This window comes from Haliotis cracherodii, unplaced genomic scaffold (assembly GCF_022045235.1).
Source record: "Haliotis cracherodii isolate W230 unplaced genomic scaffold, xgHalCrac1.p SCAF_16, whole genome shotgun sequence".
NCBI lineage: Eukaryota > Metazoa > Mollusca > Gastropoda > Lepetellida > Haliotidae > Haliotis > Haliotis cracherodii.
In genome coordinates this window covers 29,817,464-29,841,533 of record NW_027266271.1, presented here as the reverse complement: position 1 = coordinate 29,841,533, position 24,070 = coordinate 29,817,464, and the positions used below count along the sequence as shown (strand labels likewise).

At 41.0% G+C, this 24,070-nt stretch overlaps 1 protein-coding gene across 6 annotated transcripts in view; it reads right to left on the bottom strand.

The window, feature by feature from the left end:
- Positions 1-24,070, bottom strand: part of LOC139464057 (anion exchange protein 3-like) — a 124,833-nt gene extending 100,763 nt beyond the window's left edge. For 4 of the 6 annotated variants that reach the window (XM_071245587.1, XM_071245585.1, XM_071245596.1 and 1 more), the window contains exon 1: positions 23,981-24,070. The gene's annotated coding sequence lies outside the window, so the exon portion shown is untranslated. Of the gene's footprint in view, positions 1-5,086; positions 5,137-23,980 lie in introns of those variants that run through there. The other 2 variants (XM_071245590.1, XM_071245586.1) reach the window with 2 other exon arrangements.

The window sequence follows — 24,070 nt, the reverse complement described above, 5'->3', positions numbered from 1 at the left end:
GGGTTCGAAATGTGCTGGGAACACAAGAAAGGGCTTCAGACATACTCATTTGGGGAGTTAAACCCAGGCCTTAGGTGTGACAACCGAACACCTTAACCACAAGGCTACCCCAGTGCAAATCACATACAATTGTTGACATGGTCCAAACAGGACAATTTGCTCTACAATAATACAGTATGACATTCATTGCATTATTTCCTGTTTCACATGAACTTCTTTTGAGTCAGATGGACAGATATTAAAGATGTGCGAACATGCAAACAATGACTGTCATTCTGATTCCGGGTAATGTTGCCTTATTTGAAGTCTTACTACAGTGAATAACATTTATTGAATGAATGCTGCCTTGCTTCCATGACTCACTTGTTTGATTGGTCGACTGCTAACCCAGGTTTGCAAATTAGACTTGTTTTTGCAAAGATTGAACAACTGCCTGTGGACTAGCGGAAATGTCTTGTAGTTTTCTATTTCACATAGTATTTGATTGTTATTACCATCTTGGTGTTGATAATGAAATGAATTTGGCATAAAAATTGTTGTTTGATATTCAATACAAGGTCATGAACTGCTATGTTTGACAGTGATGAGACTGTTGGTGATATAACACCAACAGATTACGTGACTTGCATCACAGACAGACTGTCGTAAACACCATGTGTTTGTTGTTTATGACTGCACTCAACCATATTCCAGCTACAATCCAGTGACCTGTAAATAATGGAGTCTGGAATGTACAATCCAGTGATTGATGTTATGAGCAACGATCCGCACCGTTGGGTATGTTGACACACCATCAATCGGCCATTTTTAAGTCTAAGACTCTTTAGCCCAGCATCGGTTTTGGGGGAATCCCCATCCATGTCGTACACTGCATTTTCATATTCTATTTATAACTTTTTGAGCATGGATACATCAGATTGTGACAATATTAACATTAATAGTTTCACAAACATAACTGCAAATGATTATTAACAATATGAAGCTTGGATAGCGAATATCGGTATGCCCATTGTTTAACCGGTTACAAATCTTAATCAACCTGTTATCTTATTAACCCTGACAGGCCTAGTTACAAGTGTAATTGTTGGTAATCACTGTCATCAGTCTTCAAGGTAATCAGTCCTCTTGGTTCAATTTTTCCCCTGGGAGCCATTTGGCTCCTAAGTGAAAAACTTTGGAGCTCACTGGTTTTATCAATAGCCAGATTATCTATATATAATATCATGTGTTTTTCTTTTCAAACCTGTAAAAAAATAACCAATAAATTAATATTATCGTTGCTAATCAGATCTTTATTGAGTGACAGGTTGAACTGTGTGAAAGTCAACTGTGTACATGGTGCATGCAGTGTTTATTTTGGTTTAAAGATCAGAGTATGGTGAAATGTTACATTCATGCTTCATGCTTTGTTAATGTTATTGGTAGTATTTAACCAATCAGTAAATTTTATACAGAATACAAAAACTGGGTTTTATGTCAAGTTACAATCGCGCATGTCAACGTTAATATCGAGATATTTTAAAGAACAGTTCTAGTCGATAGAGTATACGAAAGGAATCGTGTTTTGGTTCCACTATGGAACTTTTGTGAAACGTAGGCAAAATGTATTTTATATTTTCTTTACATGGAACTATTATATGGTATAATGGGTTTTCATTCAATAATATATTAAGGAGCCACAGTACTAATAAACATGTGTAATAATTTGCCATCATAAAATTACAATTGCACATCTTTGTGACTGATTCGGCCACTAATGAGAGCTCAGAATCAAGATAAAGATGAGAATATGTCAGTTGTCATCACAGCAGGTTATCCGAGGAATCATACCAGTGAAGACCTGGAGTAGAACAAGTCTTCAGGAACCCATGCTTGCCCTAAACGACAACTACGCTTGATGTAAGAGGTTACTAACAGGATTAGGCGGTCAGGCTCGCTGACTTCTTTGATGCATGTCATCAAATCCCAACTGCATGGATCGATGCCCATAGTGTCACTCACTGGATTGTCTGGTCCAGACTTGATTACTTACAGACCATCGTCTTATAGCTGGAATATCGCTGAGTGCGGAGTTAAACAACAATCAATCAAACCAAGAAATCGTGCTGGGCCTTGTCATACCATATTCGACGTAATAAGCGGCCCACTCTAATAAGCGCCCATGGCGATATTTGCTAATATATTGGCTTGTGAACGACGGTAATTAGCACCCCTTCCAATTGATCAATGTATACAAAACTTATTTATTCGCATATAATACGCACATGTGTGTGTTATATGCACCCTTAGTTATGGGCAATTAAATTCTGGAAAAATATATCTGTTGTACATAAACATTTCAGGCTGTCAGCATAAACCACAAAATTTATCTTTCAACTCTCTTTTTTCCACCAAAATGATATTCTAATAAGAGCCCCCTGTTTCTAATTTTGAGAGCGCCCTGGGTGCTTATTACGTCGAATACGGTAAGTGTTATTGATGGCAATCAGTGTAATTAGCCTTCATCCCAGTAATCGCTCAGGTTAAACGTGATGATTTGTCATCTGTCATTACAGCAGTCATTAGGGCAACCACTGGGTAAAGTAATTCTTCATGGCTTCCTTGATCATATCATTGACATTTACACTGTTAATCAGTAACCACGGTAGCTTTCTTCATCATGTGCATCAAAGACCTAAATCGTGATGAAGAAAAACAGCAGCCCTGTTGATGAGCAGGGCAGGGAGATGGTGTTGTAACAATGCAGAAATGTTCGTTCGTTTGTGATCTGTAGTTTGCCATATGTCAGCACGAGCTTGCTGGTTGCGCCAAACTTGTAAATGAAGACAACCTGCACATTATGCCGTGATGTAACTAAAGTGGCATAAAACCTCACTCAGTTCCTCCACTAACACACACAAACACACACACCACATACATAACACACACAACACATACATAACACACACAACACATACATAACACATACACAACACATACATAACACACACACCACATACATAACACACACACCACATACATAACACACACAACACATACATAACACACACAACACATACATAACACACACAACACATACATAACACACACACCACATACATAACACACACAACACACACAAACACATACACAACACACACAACACATACATAACACACACAACACATACATAACACATACACAACACATACATAACACACACACCACATACATAACACACACACCACATACATAACACACACAACACATACATAACACACACAACACATACATAACACACACAACACATACATAACACACACACCACATACATAACACACACAACACATACATAACACACACAACACATACATAACACATACACAACACATACATAACACACACACCACATACATAACACACACACCACATACATAACACACACAACACATACATAACACACACAACACATACATAACACACACAACACATACATAACACACACACCACATACATAACACACACAACACACACAAACACATACACAACACATACATAACACACACAACACATACATAACACACACAACACATACATAACACACACACAACACATACATAACACACACACCACATACATAACACACACAACACATACATAACACACACAACACATACATAACACACACAACACATACATAACACACACACCACATACATAACACACACAACACATACATAACACACACAACACATACATAACACATACACAACACATACATAACACACACACCACATACATAACACACACACCACATACATAACACACACAACACATACATAACACACACACCACATACATAACACACACAACACATACATAACACACACAACACACACAAACACACACACCACATACATAACACACACAACACATACATAACACACACAACACATACATAACACATACACAACACATACATAACACACACAACACACACGACATACTCTTGTAAGAGCACTATATGAACTAATCGCTTATCTGACGTGTCTGACACTAGCCCAATGTAGAAATGAGAGAGTGAGTATAATTCCACAGGCCCAACTTCACAAATTGATCCTAAGCTAGACATCGAGAAAACAGTTCATTATAGTTCAACATTAGAGATATATCGAAACATATCAAACAAGTATTGCCAATTAATCAATCCATCCAAGCAGTTGACAAAATCATTATTCGGAAACAAAATCAAACTTCAGTCTTCCTGCTGATGGTGTCAACACATGCCAGTCTACCGAACATAAGGGGCACCTGTAGAGTGTGCTTGTACTTGTATAGGGGGTACCTGCATGATGTGCTTGTACTGATATATAGCCAACAATAGGTCTGAGCTCCATGTAAGGATCTACATCGTGTTTTCAGAGGCCAATCAAAGGTCTAAAAATTCTAAAATCCACTAAATGAAATTATATATTTTTGAACTCTGATAATAGCAAACACAGCTGAGTACACTGACAATGAAAGGACCACTAAACATCATGCTCTTGGTGAGTGAGTGAGTTTCGTTAATGCCACTTTGAACAGTATTCCTGTCATGTCACAGCGTGTCAGCTTCCTGTGGGAGGAAAGCCTGCAAGGCTGCAGGTTTCAGACGTTTACCACTATGGTGAAATCCACAAGCATTGGTATGGTGCTGACAAACGTAGACACATAATCAGAGCAAAACGGGCCTGAGGCTCTCGGTGATGATAGAGAGAATTATATCTGTTTCATATAGTAATGTCAACTGCACTGAATACAAACCTGAAATACTGCTATTTTAAATTTTTTTTAAATAATATTGGACAGAAGATTTGCTTCCCCCCTCCCACCCCTGAAAACCTCTCATTTCTGTCCAATCAACAATAACTCACTCCCCCGGTCCGATGACCTTTTCAGCCTGGTTCCAGACAAGTGCCAAGAGTGAGGCTGATGCAGGTCTCCATGTGATCATGGTGATAACAAACTTTGGGAGGGGGGGGGGGGGGCTTTGGAAACTTGCAAGGACAGCCAACTGGTCTGAACAAATTCCCAGCTCTGCTGAAATAACCCAACAAAAAACATTTACCTGATAGCCGGATCGTCATCTGAATACTGCAGTCCGTTGAACACGATGACCTAGAGCCACTTGTCTACCATGTGCTGGTGTTGCATGTGATGTGCTACATAGATTATGTATAGATGTGAAGCTGGCCCAGTACGACCCATCACATTGACATACTTGTCACTGGCGCCGCAACACTAAGGCTTGGGTTTCATCCCTGTCCCTACTCCAACAAATGCATCACAAATAAACATGGCAACAAAATAAAATATGTGTCATGGTGTCTTGTCTTGTTTAATTGAATGAAAGTACAAATAGTGTCATGCTTCCTGTTGAAAACAAACAGTCCCTGGCTAATCATTGATCATCTCACCTTCTGGAACAGAAACACCTACTGCTTACTCTTCATGCTCTTAGTAATAAAGATTTACACGCAGGGAATTTCAAACAGCATCTGCTGTTATATGTATTGCTTATTGAAAAGGGACATTGTTAATATTCAATTCACAGAGCTTATAAATAACATGAACAATATATAAGTTTTACTTCCTTTGTCAAATCAGGGATGAAAAGAAACACTGTGCACTGAAGCATGTTGCTAGACGAACAGAAGATCACGGCTTATGCTGGCGCAACAGTCTCGCCTGCTTCCAGAACCTGTTATTATCCATGTTGTAAATATCAATAAATATGCATGAGTTTCTGACAAAACTTATTCCATGCCCCTCAGACATGATAGAATTGAATGGGGAATTGTAACAAGATGCAGTCAAAGCCAAGACATCAAACTGTGTATGAGAAACAAAGTGTAGACATCCAATGTGACCCTGGTGATTCTTGGAGTTGAACATACATAAAGCCTCTCTTTCTCTTTAAATATTGCACTTGAGCAGTAGTTTAGGAATTCTAAAGTTTTACAGTATGACAACTTAGGAGGGTCCATATTCACTTGACCAAGACTAAGGACATAAAGAAGGACTGGTGACATTTCCTTGTGGATTACTGCTTTTTCCAATGAGTGAAATGTAAATCAATGTCTAACATGTCTAATCATGTTGGAATGTAGGTGGAGAGATTATTCCTTTGCTTCAACCTTCAGCATGGGACAGAAATGACAAACCCAGTATTACAATACACTGGTACAACAACCCATGTTCCATGTATCCTGGCAATAGTAAGGGACACCACTCTGCACTAGCAGTAGAGGCATCAAGACAACATGGCCACCTTTAGTCATTTCCTTGAATAATCAATGCTGTTGTGAGACCGGTTTCATTATGTTTATGAAAGATTGTCAGAAACTTTCTTACAGTTCTTTTGCCTAAGCAATAGTGAAATGATCTTGAGACTTCTGAGACAAAGAATCTAAATAAATATGAGACAAGAGTAACATATTGCTAAAAATTGGAGGGTTTGTTCGTCTGGGATTCAAGACCCTTGTCCACCTTAAGTAATGAGAAAGCATCAATGGTGGCACCTGTCATTGCTGGTATTAACCCTACACCATTTAACATGGGATCGTTCAGCGTACGCTTGTCAACACCAGGTACTCATTGGGCCTGTCCTCACCAAGGCCACAGCCATCATTTCCATGTTCCATGCTGGAGAACAAACTGACCTGCTGATGTCAAACCCTTCCTTGTCCCATGCAGTAGTTTTCAATATAAAGAGTTTAATTTCAATATTTGTTCACCAAATTTCATTATTTATTCAACATGTTCAACAGACTTCCAGTAATAAGATCTGTCAGAATAAATAATGTCCTTTACAACATAAGCTCTACATATATAACATATACTAGGCTCAAAAAGAAACTACACATATAAAATCATATGCACTGTTTTTTTGGTGCCTAGTATATATTTTTAATCTCATAAATATTGGGATCATTTAACATGTTTAAAGGTTGGTGTGGTATTATCATGCTTACCTAGACTCCAACCATAATAAATACTGAGTTTTTTCCGTGACAGACAATGAAAATACATAATCCAACAAGCAAACCCTTAAAATCCTAGGAGGTAATGGCTGGGATGAAATGATTCACTGATGTTTGCAAACATCTCACAGAGTCATCTGACAATACCAGGGTTAAACGTCACACTGGCCCGCTAGTCCAGGGCTTGTACAAATTACTTTGGGCTAGTACAAATTTCCCCATTTCCCTATTGTTTTAAAAATACAGGGGTCGTCTTCCTTTACCTGGGCAATTAAAGCTAACCATTCACAAGACCTCATCTCCCTAAATATTTTCTCATCAAAATTCAAGGATAGTGTCTAATTAAAAAAATTAAACATACATGGAGAAGAGGTTTATTTTTGACTAGCCAGACGGGCCATCTACTTTACGATTCAGCAAGCCTTTTGTAATTTTAACTGGCCACAGGCCAACGCGCCAGCAGTTAAATCAACCCCTGTGAAACCATGTTCCAATTCTGCCTCAATTCTGAAAACAGCAATTATTGCCAAGTTTTGCAACAGGCCTGATAACTACTCAGAGAGGCATTACCTGACCACCTGTCATTAAAAACGAAATACACAACACCATTAGAATGAAACTCAATCAACAAATCCATGTTGGTAACACAACCTTGAGTTAGCAGGGCCACATAATGCAAAAACAGCCCAAGTTTATCATGGAGAAACGTATCGTATTGTGACAGATTGTGATATATACGTCCTGTTAGGGGATCGGGACACCCATGGGTAATGGGGACCTATTCTGTTCCAGAGACCCCGTGGAGCACATGACAAAGCCTTCCTCTGTGACAGACCGTTCTCAAACCAAAGCCCTGCTAACAAAAGCATGGCAACTAGATTAAGTTTTAATTGAAGGAAATCACCAGTCACAGTGTAAGACTGTTTTGTAGACTGCAGGTTGAGCCACATTGTTTTGAGTTGACCAGCCCAAACATGTATTTTGGTATTATTTTCAATATACAGTATTTAATTTTTAGTCTCCGTATATATATGGACGGGTAGATGGTGAGACATTTCACAAGGCTTGGCTGTTGTGATGAGATTCACCAGGCAATGTGGCTGAACAGCAAACAGAGGAGAAGAAATGTGAATGTTTTTCACAATCTTAAACATAGAATAAATGGAATGTGAAACCACTACAAACTTCTTGAGTGATCAGTGTACGAACTTGAACACTTTTCTTGTGGGGTGAGATATCTACAATATTTGGTAAAACAACAAATACATTGTGTCATTTTGTATAACACAAACTAATATTTATTTTACAATTATCATTTCATCAGCATTGCCCGAGTTGTTTCTATTGCCCACGTTTCTACCTGATTATCATAAATGAGACAAATGTACATATATCATGTATCATGTGTATATATGCACGGCATGCAACACTTCCCATATTTGCTACACAAAGGGAATTGATGATTAATGTAACTTGATGCATGGATTTTCCATATCATTCAGTGTTCATTGTATCACAATTATTCTTATTGAACAGCCCAAATATCCCTGGCACATTAGTGGTTAGAATAGGTCCAAGCAACCTGTGTGTGTCTCACCATGGGGATCCTGGGCTACAATAGGTCCAAGCAACCTGTGTGTGTCTCACCATGGGGATCCTGGGCTACAATAGGTCCCCAGCAACCTGTGTGTGTCTCACCATGGGAATCCTGGGCTAGAATAGGTCCAAGCAACCTGTGTCTCACCATGGGATCCTGAGCTACAATAGGTCCCCAGCAACCTGTGTGTGTCTCACCATGGGGATCCTGAGCTACAAAAGGTCCCCAGCAACCTGTGTGTGTCTCACCATGGGGATCCTGGGCTACAATAGGTCCCCAGCAACCTGTGTGTGTCTCACCATGGGGATCCTGGGCTAGAATAAGTCTCCAGCAACCTGTGTGTGTCTCACCATGGGATCCTGGGCTAGAATAAGTCTCCAGCAACCTGTGTGTGTCTCACCATGGGGATCCTGGGCTAGAATAAGTCTCCAGCAACCTGTGTGTGTCTCACCATGGGATCCTGGGCTAGAATAAGTCTCCAGCAACCTGTGTGTGTCTCACCATGGGGATCCTGGGCTACAATAGGTCTCCAGCAACCTGTGTGTGTCTCACCATGGGGATCCTGGGCTACAATAGGTCTCCAGCAACCTGTGTGTGTCTCACCATGGGATCCTTGGTTAGAATAAGTCCCCAGCAACCTGTGTGTGTCTCACCATGGGGATCCTGGGCTACAATAGGTCCCCAGCAACCTGTGTGTGTCTCACCATGGGGATCCTGGGCTACAATAGGTCCCCAGCAACCTGTGTGTGTCTCACCATGGGGATCCTGGGCTACAATAGGTCCCCAGCAACCTGTGTGTGTCTCACCATGGGGATCCTGGGCTACAATAGGTCCACAGCAACCTGTGTGTGTCTCACCATGGGATCCTTGGTTAGAATAAGTCCCCAGCAACCTGTGTGTGTCTCACCATGGGGATCCATGAGCTAGAATAGGTCCCAGCAACCTGTGTGTGTCTCACCATGGGGATCCTGAGCTACAATAGGTCCAAGCAGCCTGTGTCTCACCATGGGGATCCTGAGCTACAATAGGTCCCCAGCAACCTGTGTGTCTCACCATGGGGATCCTGAGCTACAATAGGTCCAAGCAACCTGTGTGTGTCTCACCATGGGGATCCTGAGCTACAATAGGTCTCCAGCAACCTGTGTGTGTCTCACCATGGGGATCCTGAGCTAGAATAGGTCCAAGCAACCTGTGTCTCACCATGGGGATCCTGAGCTACAATAGGTCCCCAGCAACCTGTGTGTGTCTCACCATGGGGATCCTGAGCTACAATAGGTCCCCAGCAACCTGTGTGTGTCTCACCATGGAGATCCTGGGTTAGAATAGGTCCCCAGCAACCTGTGTGTGTCTCACCATGGGGATCCTGGGCTAGAATAGGTCCCCAGCAACCTGTGTGTGTCTCACCATGGGGATCCTGGGCTAGAATAGATCTCCAGCAACCTGTGTGTGTCTCACCATGGGATCCTTGGTTAGAATAAGTCCCCAGCAACCTGTGTGTGTCTCACCATGGGGATCCTGGGCTACAATAGGTCCCCAGCAACCTGTGTGTGTCTCACCATGGGGATCCTGGGCTACAATAGGTCCAAGCAACCTGTGTGTGTCTCACCATGGGGATCCTGGGCTACAATAGGTCCACAGCAACCTGTGTGTGTCTCACCATGGGATCCTTGGTTAGAATAAGTCCCCAGCAACCTGTGTGTGTCTCACCATGGGGATCCATGAGCTAGAATAGGTCCCAGCAACCTGTGTGTGTCTCACCATGGGGATCCTGAGCTAGAATAGGTCCAAGCAGCCTGTGTCTCACCATGGGGATCCTGAGCTACAATAGGTCCCCAGCAACCTGTGTGTCTCACCATGGGGATCCTGAGCTACAATAGGTCCCCAGCAACCTGTGTGTGTCTCACCATGGGGATCCTGAGCTACAATAGGTCTCCAGCAACCTGTGTGTGTCTCACCATGGGGATCCTGAGCTAGAATAGGTCCAAGCAACCTGTGTCTCACCATGGGGATCCTGAGCTACAATAGGTCCAAGCAACCTGTGTGTGTCTCACCATGGGGATCCTGAGCTACAAAAGGTCCCCAGCAACCTGTGTGTGTCTCACCATGGGGATCCTGGGCTAGAAAAGGTCCCCAGCAACCTGTGTGTGTGTCTCACCATGGGGATCCTGTGCCAGAACAGGACTCCACAACCTGTGTGTGTCTCACCATGGGGATCCTGGGCTACAATAGGTCCAAGCAGCCTGTGTGTGTCTCACCATGGGGATCCTGAGCTACAATAGGTCTCCAGCAACCTGTGTGTGTCTCACCATGGGGATCCTGAGCTACAATAGGTCCAAGCAACCTGTGTCTCACCATGGGGATCCTGGGCTACAATAGGTCCACAGCAACCTGTGTGTGTCTCACCATGGGGATCCTGAGCTAGAATAGGTCTCCAGCAACCTGTGTGTGTCTCACCATGGGATCCTTGGTTAGAATAAGTCCCCAGCAACCTGTGTGTGTCTCACCATGGGGATCCTGGGCTACAATAGGTCCCCAGCAACCTGTGTGTGTTTCACCATGGGGACCCTGGGCTACAATAGGTCCCCAGCAACCTGTGTCTCACCATGGGGATCCTGGGCTACAATAGGTCCCCAGCAACCTGTGTCTCACCATGGGGATCCTGGGCTACAATAGGTCCCCAGCAACCTGTGTCTCACCATGGGGATCCTGGGCTAGAATAGGTCCCCAGCAACCTGTGTGTGTGTCTCACCATGGGGATCCTGTGCCAGAACAGGACTCCACAACCTGTGTGTGTCTCACCATGGGGATCCTGGGCTACAATAGGTCCAAGCAACCTGTGTGTGTTTCACCATGGGGATCCTGGGCTACAATAGGTCCCCAGCAACCTGTGTGTGTCTCACCATGGGGATCCTGGGCTAGAATAGGTCCAAGCAACATGTGTGTCTCACCATGGGGATCCTGGGCTAGAATAGGTCCAAGCAACATGTGTGTCTCACCATGGAGATCCTGGGGTAGAATAGGTTCCAGCAACCTGTGTGATTGTCAATGATTGTCTAAGTGGAGATTCCAAGTTATAACTGGTCTCCAGAAACCTGTGCTTAGTTGCCTAAGGTGACTATATCAGTCTATATTACTATATGGATCTGGTGATCAGACTTGGTGACCTGGTTGACAACATGACCGCTCCTCATAACACCAATCACTGAACTTCTGTGTAGATTTTAGGTTAAACGATACAAATAATAATGAAAATTGTTATATATCTTTTTACAGCCAGTACAGCCACTGGCACAACTCACAGCCTTAAACCATGGAAATCAATGGCGACAATCAAGTCTACACAGACAAGTGGATGAGCTGCAACAAACATCATCAGAGTATGACTGAACACACTACTCCAAACCACACGTAAGAAATGCTCTTTCCTGTCACAAATCCAGGAATTCCAGGAACAGTGTTTTTATCACAAATTTGTTCACTGCCTGCAATTTTCGTTTTGACGTTGATGAATCTGTTTTCATATCTCCAGGGATTTTCCCACCACGGATAATATACCATGATCAGGGGCAACCCACATGCCAGCATGGTCGGTGTGACCTGCCATGACCTTTCACAAAATGTTGCCCAATTGACATGGTACAGTGAACACATGGTGAACATTTTATCAGACAGCGTGTCCTAAAGCATGATCAAAATTAGAACAAGGAAGGAAACAAAAAATTGTCATCAGTTGGACTGGTCTTACTCAAGATGTTTACACTCTTTCAAAGCAATATCTAGTTCTTGTTACCATGGTTACAAATATTATATAAATATTGAGTACTAAACATGCTTTTAAGCTTGTCCATGGGCAACTGATGCTGATTTTTGTTTTTGTCCAGCAAGGTGTGTACTGACTCCTAGCCGAGAACTTAACACACTCAGGTGGCTTACTCATCGAGGTGTGTACTGACTCCGAGATGAACAGTCCTTGATTTTATCCCTTACTGGTAACCGCCAGGCGGGAAAACAACAAGTAACACCTTTTAACGTCTCTTGGTATGACACAGCCAGCTCCAAACCAGGAATGGTTGGGTCGAAGACATGCAGTACAAAGATAGAAACCAACAGTTTTAGCCCACTAGTCCTTATAATGATAACATATAGTAAAACCTTTAAAAGCGCAAATTTCTACTAGTCCTTAGGATACCTTAACTATTGGGCAGTTCGGCAAGTACTATAGGCCAATTTCTAACGCTGCCAGTGTCGGACCATTATGCATGAAATTCATCATGGTTACAGGGTCTTCTTAACAGCCGTAATGTTAACAGTTGAAGAATGGGGTGTCCCTAGATTGAAATACCATAACAGCAAACCTCAAGGTCAACAGGACCCTCCTCAGTTAGATTGTGCGGATAATGCTCATGTGAAGTATATTTCAAGTTCGGAAAAAATTACTGGGGAAACTTAGGGCTATGACAGACAACATTACGTGGGCCTTATTGATTCACAGATACTAATGTCATTGATACTTTGGTACAGATGATCCTTGAAGTTTGTGATATCACGATACACTATCAATGGAACTGATGGAGTCTCCTCCCTTACGTAGATAGTAGCATAGTGCTGCTTGTAAGCATTGCGGAACACCATGATGTGGTGGTAATAATGGATGCCCCCACTGCATTTCAATTTGTCAGTTTGGGTTTCAAAAGTTTTTTAACCTGCTTACAGGAAAAAGTAGTGTAAAGATAGTGTCGCGCAGTATTTCACAATTTCTTCGTACCTGTTGTGATGTAATGTCAGTCCGTATTGTGATCCACATCATATCACAAGCGACCAGGTGATACTCTGAGCATCCCACATCTACTTTGTATATATACACATGTACAGAGTAAATTATACAGCTTATCTTTGGACTTTATCTATATCTATATCTATATCTATATGCTGAATCGCAAAAGAAACGTCACTCCAAAGCTGGACAAACCGCCCGGCAAGTAGCCAATGCATTTCAAGTCCACGTAAGGACCATATACAGGCTCCAGCAACGGTACCAGACCACCAACACTACAGATGACCGACAAAGTAGTGGAGGACCAAGGGTCCCCCGACGTCAGGATCGTGAGATTGTGCGACAGCATCTTCAAGATCGCTTTGTTACTGCTGTGAAAACTGCTTGACAGTCCATGGGGACACACCGGCAACACATAAGTGCGCACACAGTGCGTCGATGATTGACGAGCATTCACCCTCTCTGTCACAGGCCACACTGAGGACCCATTCCGACACCATGTCATCGCCGGGACCGTCTTCAGTGGGCAACACAGCACCAGCATTGGCGCCTCCAGCAGTGGAGAAGAGTCCTCTTATCAGACGAGAGCCGTTCCTGTATCTCAACAGCAGATGGCAGAGAGAGAGAGAGAGAGTCTGGCGATGCTGTGGGGAACTTTATTCGGATGCTTGTGTTGTTGAGAGAGACTCATGGGCTGGTCCAAACATCATGGTGTGGGGTGGAATTGGTCTTGCACAGAGGGTCGGTCCTGTGGTCTTCAAGAACATCAGTCCTGGGAGAGGCAATGGTGTCACAGCAGCTCGGTACATTGATCAAGTCTTGAGACAACTCTCGCCATACCTCATTTGGCATGTCGCCACAACCACGAGTTTCAGCATGATAACACCCGTGTCCACACTACGACAGCAACAAGAGACTTCCTCAAGCAGAATGGCATCAGAACCATGCAGTGGCCTACCCTCAGTCCCAATTTAAATCCCATTGAGCACCAAGGTCAACAACTGCAGCTGAACTGCGTCAGGCGTTCCTCAGAGTGTGGGCCCAAGTGCCTATGGCCTTCATCAACCGCCTCATCCATTCCATGTATTGAAGTTGCACGGCAGTCATCAATGCACATGGCGGACACACGAGATCCTGACTTGTGATGCCATTTTCTCAGAGACTAGTGTTGTGTTTCACTTTAAGAACATTTGACACTTATACTTCAACCTTGATGATCAGTTTTGCCAAGTTTCATCTTTTTCATATGTCTCAAAGTATGTTTACAGTGTTTGGACAAATAAGGTTTCTCATATGTCTATCCATGGTGATGTTTCTTTTGCGGTTCAGTATAAACCGTGATCCCTCGCTATTGTGCTCTTCGATAAAGCGCTATCTCGGTTACTACGAGCAGTAACGCATGGCTCCCAAAATTTATGTACACTTTTTATACTGAGAGTTTTACACAGACATGATTGTATTGTTGTTCGTTGTTCATTTGCACATAACGCTTCTCATTGCATAATCAACTGTTTATCGCTGAATGGAGTTCTAACAATCTGTTTGAAAACATCCGTGGCAAGTCCCGGAAATACGATTGTATATCCACATATATTATGTCCATTCAAATGTATCAACAGGCGTGAAATGCTGGTAGTCACAATACAAAACAGCTGAATGAAGTATGATGGTAACAGTTCCTGTTGTCCAGAAGAATGTACATGCATATTCAGATCTCTTGTTCACGTTCTGGGCCATCAAGTATGTACTCACATGCAATCATTCTAATTGGGTACTCATATTTATTCTTTGGTATTCTATATATGCTTACTCCCTTGGTTCCCGACAACTGAACATTATAAACTATGAGACTACATGTTTAATTAATACGCAACAATGCTGTTTCAAGTGAATACTTATTTGATAATGTTGATATACCCTCAGGAAATATTTAACAAAACATTTTCAAATATTATCATAATAAAAAGGTAAATATCTCCTGTAATTTTTATCACATTTATCATAAAGATAATTATATATATGATAATTTGCTCCTGAATAAATTACATGCAATAATGATGGGTGAGTGAGTGAGTATGGTTTTACGCCGCTTTTAACAATATTCCAGCAATATGACAGCGGGGGACACCAGAAATGGGCTTCACACATTGTGCCCATGTTGGGAATCGAACCCGGGTCTTCGGCGTGACGTGCAAACACTTTAACCAGTAGGCAATAATGATGATCAAACACAAGAACCATAACTGTCTTCAGTACTCCGTATGTACTACTTACATGTTTATTAAGAACTTCATCAAACTTAAAGACAATACCTTTAATAATCACACACCTCTCAAGCTTCAAACAATTGCTTTGACCAGATTACAGAAAAACAAGGGCCATAACTCTGTCAAATGTGACCAGATACTCCAGATATTGAGTCCATGTACATTCTAGTTTCTACAGCATAGACTACCTGCAAAGTGGAATTCAAATATATCCATTAGCTTTCCTCCTATAATGCTAAAGCAGCTTGAGCGGACAGAAAAACGACTGGGATCTATTCCGATAACCCTTGCCCTCTTCTTGTGGAGTTTGAGCTCTCATTACAACTTACCACTGATTAGTTGACTTAAAAAAGTATCCCAGGCAAAACAAAGGTGATAGGTCACTACACTTATCATGCTTTTAGTGTATATACACAGATTTCAATTAAATCAAGTTCATGATAGGGCCATGTATGTAACCATGGTTACAGGCAGTAACCAAAATGGTAAGATCATCACACCCAGGTCAAACCAGTGATTATAGTTACCACACAACTCGCTTTCATTTCAATATCTAAAATCAAATCTCTGCTGGCTCAAAAGGAAGAAAAACTATGATAGCATGGTCCCATATGATTAGCTTTCAGCATTGTTCATTCTATATATTTACCATGCAATAACAATAAACATGATAAACAGACTGTTCTTTGCTGGGAGCTAGCTCCTACCATGTTTAAATATGTGGCACCTAGACTTCTCAATAGGGACACGTGAACAGTTAATGTAAATTGGTCTTTGTGAAAATTTGGTTAGGGATCCGTCTTCTTCACTTGACATTGAGAAAGTTCACGGTCAGTATGACTCTAGTCATATCACACACATAATGATTGTCGCTTGAATAACCACAGTAGTCTGAAAACAGTTTTATGTAAGCATGGAGGGGGGGGGGGGGGGATCAAGAATGAATAGGAATTTGATTACTTTAAACTTGAACTTCAGTGAAGTGCTGATGAAAGACATGATGGCCACGTTGATAAAACATGTTATTCGCAAGTCAATGCAGTGATCCTTAGTAAGTCTGTCATACAGACCCTGAATCAAATATATCCAATACAGCCCATGCAGGTCTATAATGTTTGGTAAATCTAGATTACTGCAGTATCAGGAAATGAAGAAAGTGTCTGGGCTCCTTTTTATTATCAGGATTATATTTTATAACTATAATTTAACAACTCTTTTTTTCTGAAAACTATGTTCATTTCAGAGACTAGATGTAAGTCTACAGTGAGCCACATAATGTTGTGGGTGCTGGTACATGATTCTAAGCATGATAAATCAAACATAAGGGAGGGTCAAAGAATCCTCCATCTAGGGTGGTGAAGGATAGGGGAGGGGAAAAGAATCCTCCATCTAGGGTGGTGAAGGATAGGGGAGGGGAAAGGAATCCTCGATCTAGGGTGGTGAAGGATAGGGGAGGGGAAAGGAATCCACCATCTAGGGTGGTGAAGGATAGGGGAGGGTGCTTGATCCTGGAACCCCTACGACATGCTAACTCTGTAAATCAAACAGTATGGTTTTAACAAGCCCAGTTACTTTCTTAACTTTGAACAGTGCTGTACAGTGAACATCCAGTGTATTTATGGAGGCCTGAAGACATGCTCTATATGGTGGCTTATCAAGTATCTGGGTTCAGTTGACTACAATACTCCATTTCTTTCAACACTCACCTGGAGAGGTAAGCACCTGACTCCACACCCCACAATTCGCTGTCCCAGGTATAAGTCATATATCCATCTGATATTGCCAGCTGTTATACAATACACACCAGCATGCCTCAATGGGCAAAATGAATATGATCTTGCAAGGATAATAAGCTAATAAGTACCGTACTTGTTCTAATAAAATGATCGACCTAAATACAGAAACACCAAAACATTGTTCGGCATTTAGATCTTTCCTCAATCAGTATGCTCTAAATAACCACCTCTTTCCATGAATTCAGTCGTACATATCTTTTATAAGGCCATATTAAAACGGAGCCTTCTCATAAGAACTGATAACTTTTAAAAATCAGGTAGCCATGACAACCACATACAAAATTGTAAATTTCAAAATAAATTTAATATTTACAATTCTTATCAAATCTCACACTATGAAATGAGTAACGCTTAGCGTGAGATAGGATAAGTTTAAAAATTTGTAAATTTTACAATAAATTGTATATTTATTAGATTCTATACTTATCCTATCTCACACCATGCATTTCTCATTGCATACTGTGAGATAGGATAAGTTTAATAATTTGAAAATAACTTTATTATCTTATACCAGCTTATATAAAAAGTGTTTCCCTCTTCACTTCATAAAAAGATTTCTTAATTTCAGAAAATATGTATGTATAGAGTTATACTATAATGAACTACCTTGACTTGGAAAAATGAACTCGTCCTGGAATTAGCAGAGTAATTACAGTAGCCAACAGACAAAGAACACATTTCCATGAACTGTCCGAGCCAGGAGATCACGAGATGACAGGGATACACTGTAACAGTCTGCCCATGAAACACTGAATCCACCATGAATACTGGGTCGTCATTAGTCGGAATATCGCAGCCACTGCTCACATTACCACAGAGACAAACAGCCGAGGCCTTAGTTTCAACATCCGCCATGGAACCACATCACATGTGACTTTGTTCCTGGAATGACTGAAGAATGTCACCAGCATGTCTCCAGAATCTGCTAGAACATGCTCTACGTAATCATCAGCAGGATCTAATTGATCTAACTGTTTCCACTGGACAAGTTCTCTACACACTGACACACGTTATATAACAAAACTTGCTTGTCTTTTGTCACAATAGTATATGTCATTCTTCTTGTCTGAAGCCTAAGTCTAGTAAAATTGTGTCAGGTCTATTAAGCTCAGCTAATAATCCAAATACTCACAGTAACACGGACATCTGATGAAAATGATGTTAAGAGCTATTTTCTGGCTAGTAGACTAAAAGTGTTTGGCATAGACTGTTCTTTATTAAACTAAGCTACCGGAGTGATTCATCCTGGGTGGATCATCCTTCGTGCCTGGATGATCAACCGTGACTCGTTGATGTTAACACCAATTATTCATGCAACAAGCATGAACAGATTAATGATTTACTCATAGTAAATTATTTGTGCAAGTTTGTGATCGTGATTTGCAATATTTCATTTATTATTAAACATGTTAAATAAATGCATTAAATGCCTGTACGTGAGGTGAAATGACTTTGACTTTGAAAATAATAAACTGTTGGCAAGAAACAGAACCACTCTCTATTATCACAAATATGTCGGCCACCATTTTATTATTTTCAAAGCATTCTTTGCCATGTGAATGGTGGTCAATGTTGGCAGCTTACAACCAATCAGATACTGGGTAGATTAAGAGCGTAATGATTTACCCAACTATCACAATTGTTTTGCCCGACAATAGTATTATATTCATAGGAATTATAAAATGCCAACAGTATGGTCAATATTATGCATAACAATTAGGGCTGTGATAAGTCCATATTAACTTCTCGGGGACCAGACCCCCTATCACCAACCCTACCCAGGTGCCCGCAGGCCTCTAGAGTTGGACGATTGGGAATTGCTTTACCAGAGCCCTGGCAAAAACTTCTTAGATAAACATATAAACCGATTTGATCATGAATTCCCTGAAGCTTACTGAAGCTTTATCTTTACTCAAACATACAAATGTCAGAGGGAATGCATTCATAGTCAGAAAGAAATGGAAACTGCTAACACTTGAAGCGTAAACATGGAGTTTTATTATTATCGTCACTAAATAATATATCACGTGTCTCCAGATAGTCATGTGGGTACCCGGGGCCTACATAGGACCCACCCGCCCCGAGTACCAGAGCTACTCATCCCAGCCCTAATAACAATCGATAGATTCAGTTAATTGTAAAATAAAATATTACATATCTTACAGGAATTTCAAACCTGCCTCTGGTTGGGGAGCAGGGATCACAACAACTTCAGATTTGTGTTACTTTAGTTTCGTTTGAGAAGCGACAGGGACGAAAATGTCCATCTATAAGATTGTCAGTAATATTTTATGCATTTCTATTACAATTTACATTGATTAAAAATTAAAATAATTATCAAGCCTTAAAGTTGGTTTACAACTATTGCAGTACTATTGCAATAGGGTGATGATTCGGAGTAGAATAGGTCTTCAGCACCCACATTTGTTGTAAAAGCTGACCATGCTTGTCGTTTGAGGCGACCAAAGGGATCGGGCAGTCAGGTTCGCTCACTTGGTTGATGCATGTCATCGTATTACAATTGCATGGAACGTTGCTCATGATATCAAACACTGGATTGTCTGGTCCAGACTCAATTACTTACCGACAGCTGCCAAAAAGCTGGAATATTGCTGAGTGCAGCGTTACAACAAAAAATAGTGGAAATAGCCACAATCGTAACCCCTAGCTTTGCTATCACATGATTTGACTTACAGAGAACATGGCATCAGCATTTGACAGAAGCAAAGAGGACAAAGTAACAGCATATATTTGTCGTGTGAAAACACAACCCTGCAACCTGAGTTTGCAAACTTATGTTAACAGTTGCCATTGTAAATTCACCACAAGGTATGTCAAATGTTCATTAACATTTTCAAACCGTTCAACCATTTAATAAATCAACTCTACATAAACGCATACTAATCTTATAAGTAACCATGGTAACACACAGCTTATTACTCAGATGTTTTTATATTCCAGCCACTGCAGCAGTCATGAATTCTGAACAGATATTGTTGTATATGGTGTCGTTACCTTAAACCCAAGTCTACACTGTTGCTAATGTCAGTGTGAACCGTATCATATTGCTACTGGTGTGAGAGTATTAAAACCTATTATGTTGTGTATGAGTATTCTAAAACCTTAAGCTTTAACTTGTCCTTAGCATAATTTCCACAATCTTGGGCTAGTTGTACAATGTGTAGTGGTACATGTGTAGAGGTACATGTGTAGTGGTACATGTGTAGTGGTACTTGTGTAGTGGTACTTGTGTAGTGGTACATGTGTAGTGGTACATGTGTAGTGGTACATGTGTAATGGTACATGTGTAGTGGTACATGTGTAGTGGTACATGTGTAGTGGTACATGCGTAGTGGTACATGCGTAATGGTACACGTGTAATGGTACATGTGTAGTGGTACATGTGTTGTGGTACATGTGTAGTGGTACATGTGTAGTGGTACATGTGTAGTGGTACATGCGTAATGGTACATGCGTAATGGTACATGTGTAGTGGTACTTGTGTAATGGTACATGCGTAATGGTACATGTGTAGTGGCATATGCGTAATGGTACATGCGTAATGGTACATGTGTAGTGGTACATGTGTAGTGGCATATGCATAATGGTACATGCGTAATGGTACATGTGTAGTGGTACATGTGTAGTGGTATATGCGTAATGGTACATGTGTAATGGTACATGTGTAGTGGTACATGTATAGTGGTACAGCACATCACAACCCAGCTATTAGGAATATCATATCCCGATGAATCGCATTGTTAGTACCAATGCAGGATAAACTGTCTTATCATATAATGGGTAGGTTTCTCGGCAGGATAAAGCCAACGGATAAAAACGATATCCGTTGGGGTCATATGCGGAATGAGATGCAAATATCAAAGGTCAAGTAGGACTACTTTCGCTGTTTATAAACAAACATGGTGTCGCCCTCGTCATTCGGCGATCGAGTCAGAATTAACCATCGGGAATCTGGATAAACTACAGGGATAATTGCTATCATTATCAAAAGAACAGTCCAATATACTGAAAATCAGTGTCTAACTGTGACGTAGCTAAGGCATTTTATAAGTTTTGGCAACTTTGGAGATATAAATTTCGAAACAATTTTGCGAGGGCACGAGGCCTAGCCAAGCGGGATGAGTAGCCATATCTGTGCTTGTAGACCTCTGCGGCTTAAAACCTTCTCCACAAATTAAAGTAGTTGGATATTGCCGAAATATGCCAAGGCTCGCTAAATACAATGTTTATTCCTAATGCAGGATATTTAGCATCCCCAAACACACTCGCGTGATAACCTCTATCTATCCTACAGCCATCAGTATTTAGGTTTATGTGCCGAAAACCTGAAATTTGAAATATCAAACATGGTGACAACAATGGACTGATTAAAATGCCATTCAAGTGATATGCAACGCAGTGTCTAAACCTACGATCACTGAAAACATTGCAGCATACCACACTCCCACCTCACCATTGCAGCATACCACACTCCCACCTCACCATTGCAGCATACCACACTCCCACCTCACCATTGGTAAAGGTATTATACTATAGATAACTATATGCACCATCAGGTTGTGACATCAGCATGCTGCAACATTTGTACACGTAACAACATAGTAGTATCATAATGACACAGCAACGATATGCACATATTTGCTGGTTTATCATGTTTCCAAGAATATACACAGTGCATTAACAAATAATTAACAGTGCTAGAATTAAGATGGGGCTGATAGTATTTGAATCGAGGAACCCCATAAATCTCTAATGTTTAACAACTAAGACAAGGAAAAGGAACCCTTGATTTTTATACATTTTGAAGACTGATTAGAGATTAAGTATATCTGGCTGTTCACACAAAGGTTTATCCCATACACACTTCCACACTTGCTGACATTCTCCTTGGTTTTCTTCATTGACTGTTAATAAGGACAATTACCACTGCATCCCTCATTGTCCGTAATTACAACACACTGCTTTCTCTGTATTTCATCCATGACAATTATTGACCTCCATTTTGTGTTCAGTTACGTCTGTGCCATAAGAAATTTGAATCTACTGATCCGAACGTGACTCCAAGCAACATTTTCAGAAGTTCTTAGTGTTATCATGTGGACCATTTTCAGCTGAGCAACTTTTAACCACACAGAATTTTACAAAACATGGACTTCAGACAAGTTGCTCACTGTCAGTTTACATTAGATGAAAAAGAATACCATCACGGATCACACTGACCATGTTGAATAACTGTCCAAACCATGTCTGGGTCAATGATCAAAACTGTCTGCAACTAAGCAACTGGTTCGAAGCCCATGTCCAGTTAAATTCAGATGAGTCTCGTAAGCTAATAAAAGACCACATGACAACACTAAAACATCCAGGAAGATGATATACAGAGCCAAGTTCGGGCTGGTAGACTTAAAGTTTTTCACAAAACATTGTGGCCTTGATCATATTTAGCACTGTCTTGAGTTGAATGAGAGACTAAATTTAACATTTGACTATATGAGGATTCATATCTTCATTAACATAAATAAGGACATCGGAATAATTTGTATTTGACACAGGTGCCATTGGACAACGATGAATATTTTAACTGTATTCCCAAACATAATCTGGGGCTGAAATATGCGAGACATGACCTGTTGCAATGTTGTGAAAATCAATATGCAGACAGGGAAATTACTTCCTTGAGCGGTCTCCTGATATCAAACAAAATTCAAACATTGTCTACATACATAATACTGTCAGGGCTCGTTACACAACAGGTTTGTCCAGTTACAAACTTACTCCTCTGTTCTCAATGGCCATACGGAACCGACATGAGTTAGGCTTGGTGTCTAGCAGGTCTTCCCCTTCCACACATTATCCCACAACCATAATTGCCATTTTTGCACTCTACTCACTTATGTCATTTTGACTTGGACAGGAGCAGCATAACCTAGGACACTCGATAGTTGTACTCTTATAGAATCTTGAAGATGTTCATACCAATCAGGATAGGTCCAGATTTGGCTAGTTTGTAAACCCACAGTGTATCATTGGAGGTTAGTTCGATTTCGATGTCATTGTTTCGACAATGCTTATAAAAACGTTATTTATATGCCTGATGGTAGTAGCAACCAGAGTAGGAGCCTCGCTCGTTCCACGTCTGGTCTAGGCATGAAATACTGCAATGTCATAAATTGGTTTGATGAAAGTATATTGATTTTATTCCGATACAATGACAATTCTGACGAAATTGCATGCAAATTCTTGCCAATTCCTAAAAACACAAACAGTTAATGATCAGAGTTTCCGACTGTGGTGCAAAGTATTCACGTTTTTGTAAGTGCAAAATATGACCTACAAAGCAAGGTATCGGCGAACACGCAGAGTGAAGAATCATATCCCTATAACATGTAGGCCCTAGTGTCGAAGTCATTTTTTGCGCAAATAAATCAGCGTGCCTCGCACTATGCATATCAAGGCATGTCTGCAAAATATAAGATATTAATCATCAAACAAGTGTTACAATGCAGGAAACAGTTATCACATACCTATTCTGATCATCATCATACTGGGAAGAAAATAATCACCATAATCACAAAACATAGGAGGCGGGTTTTCATGAAATGTCTGAATTATTG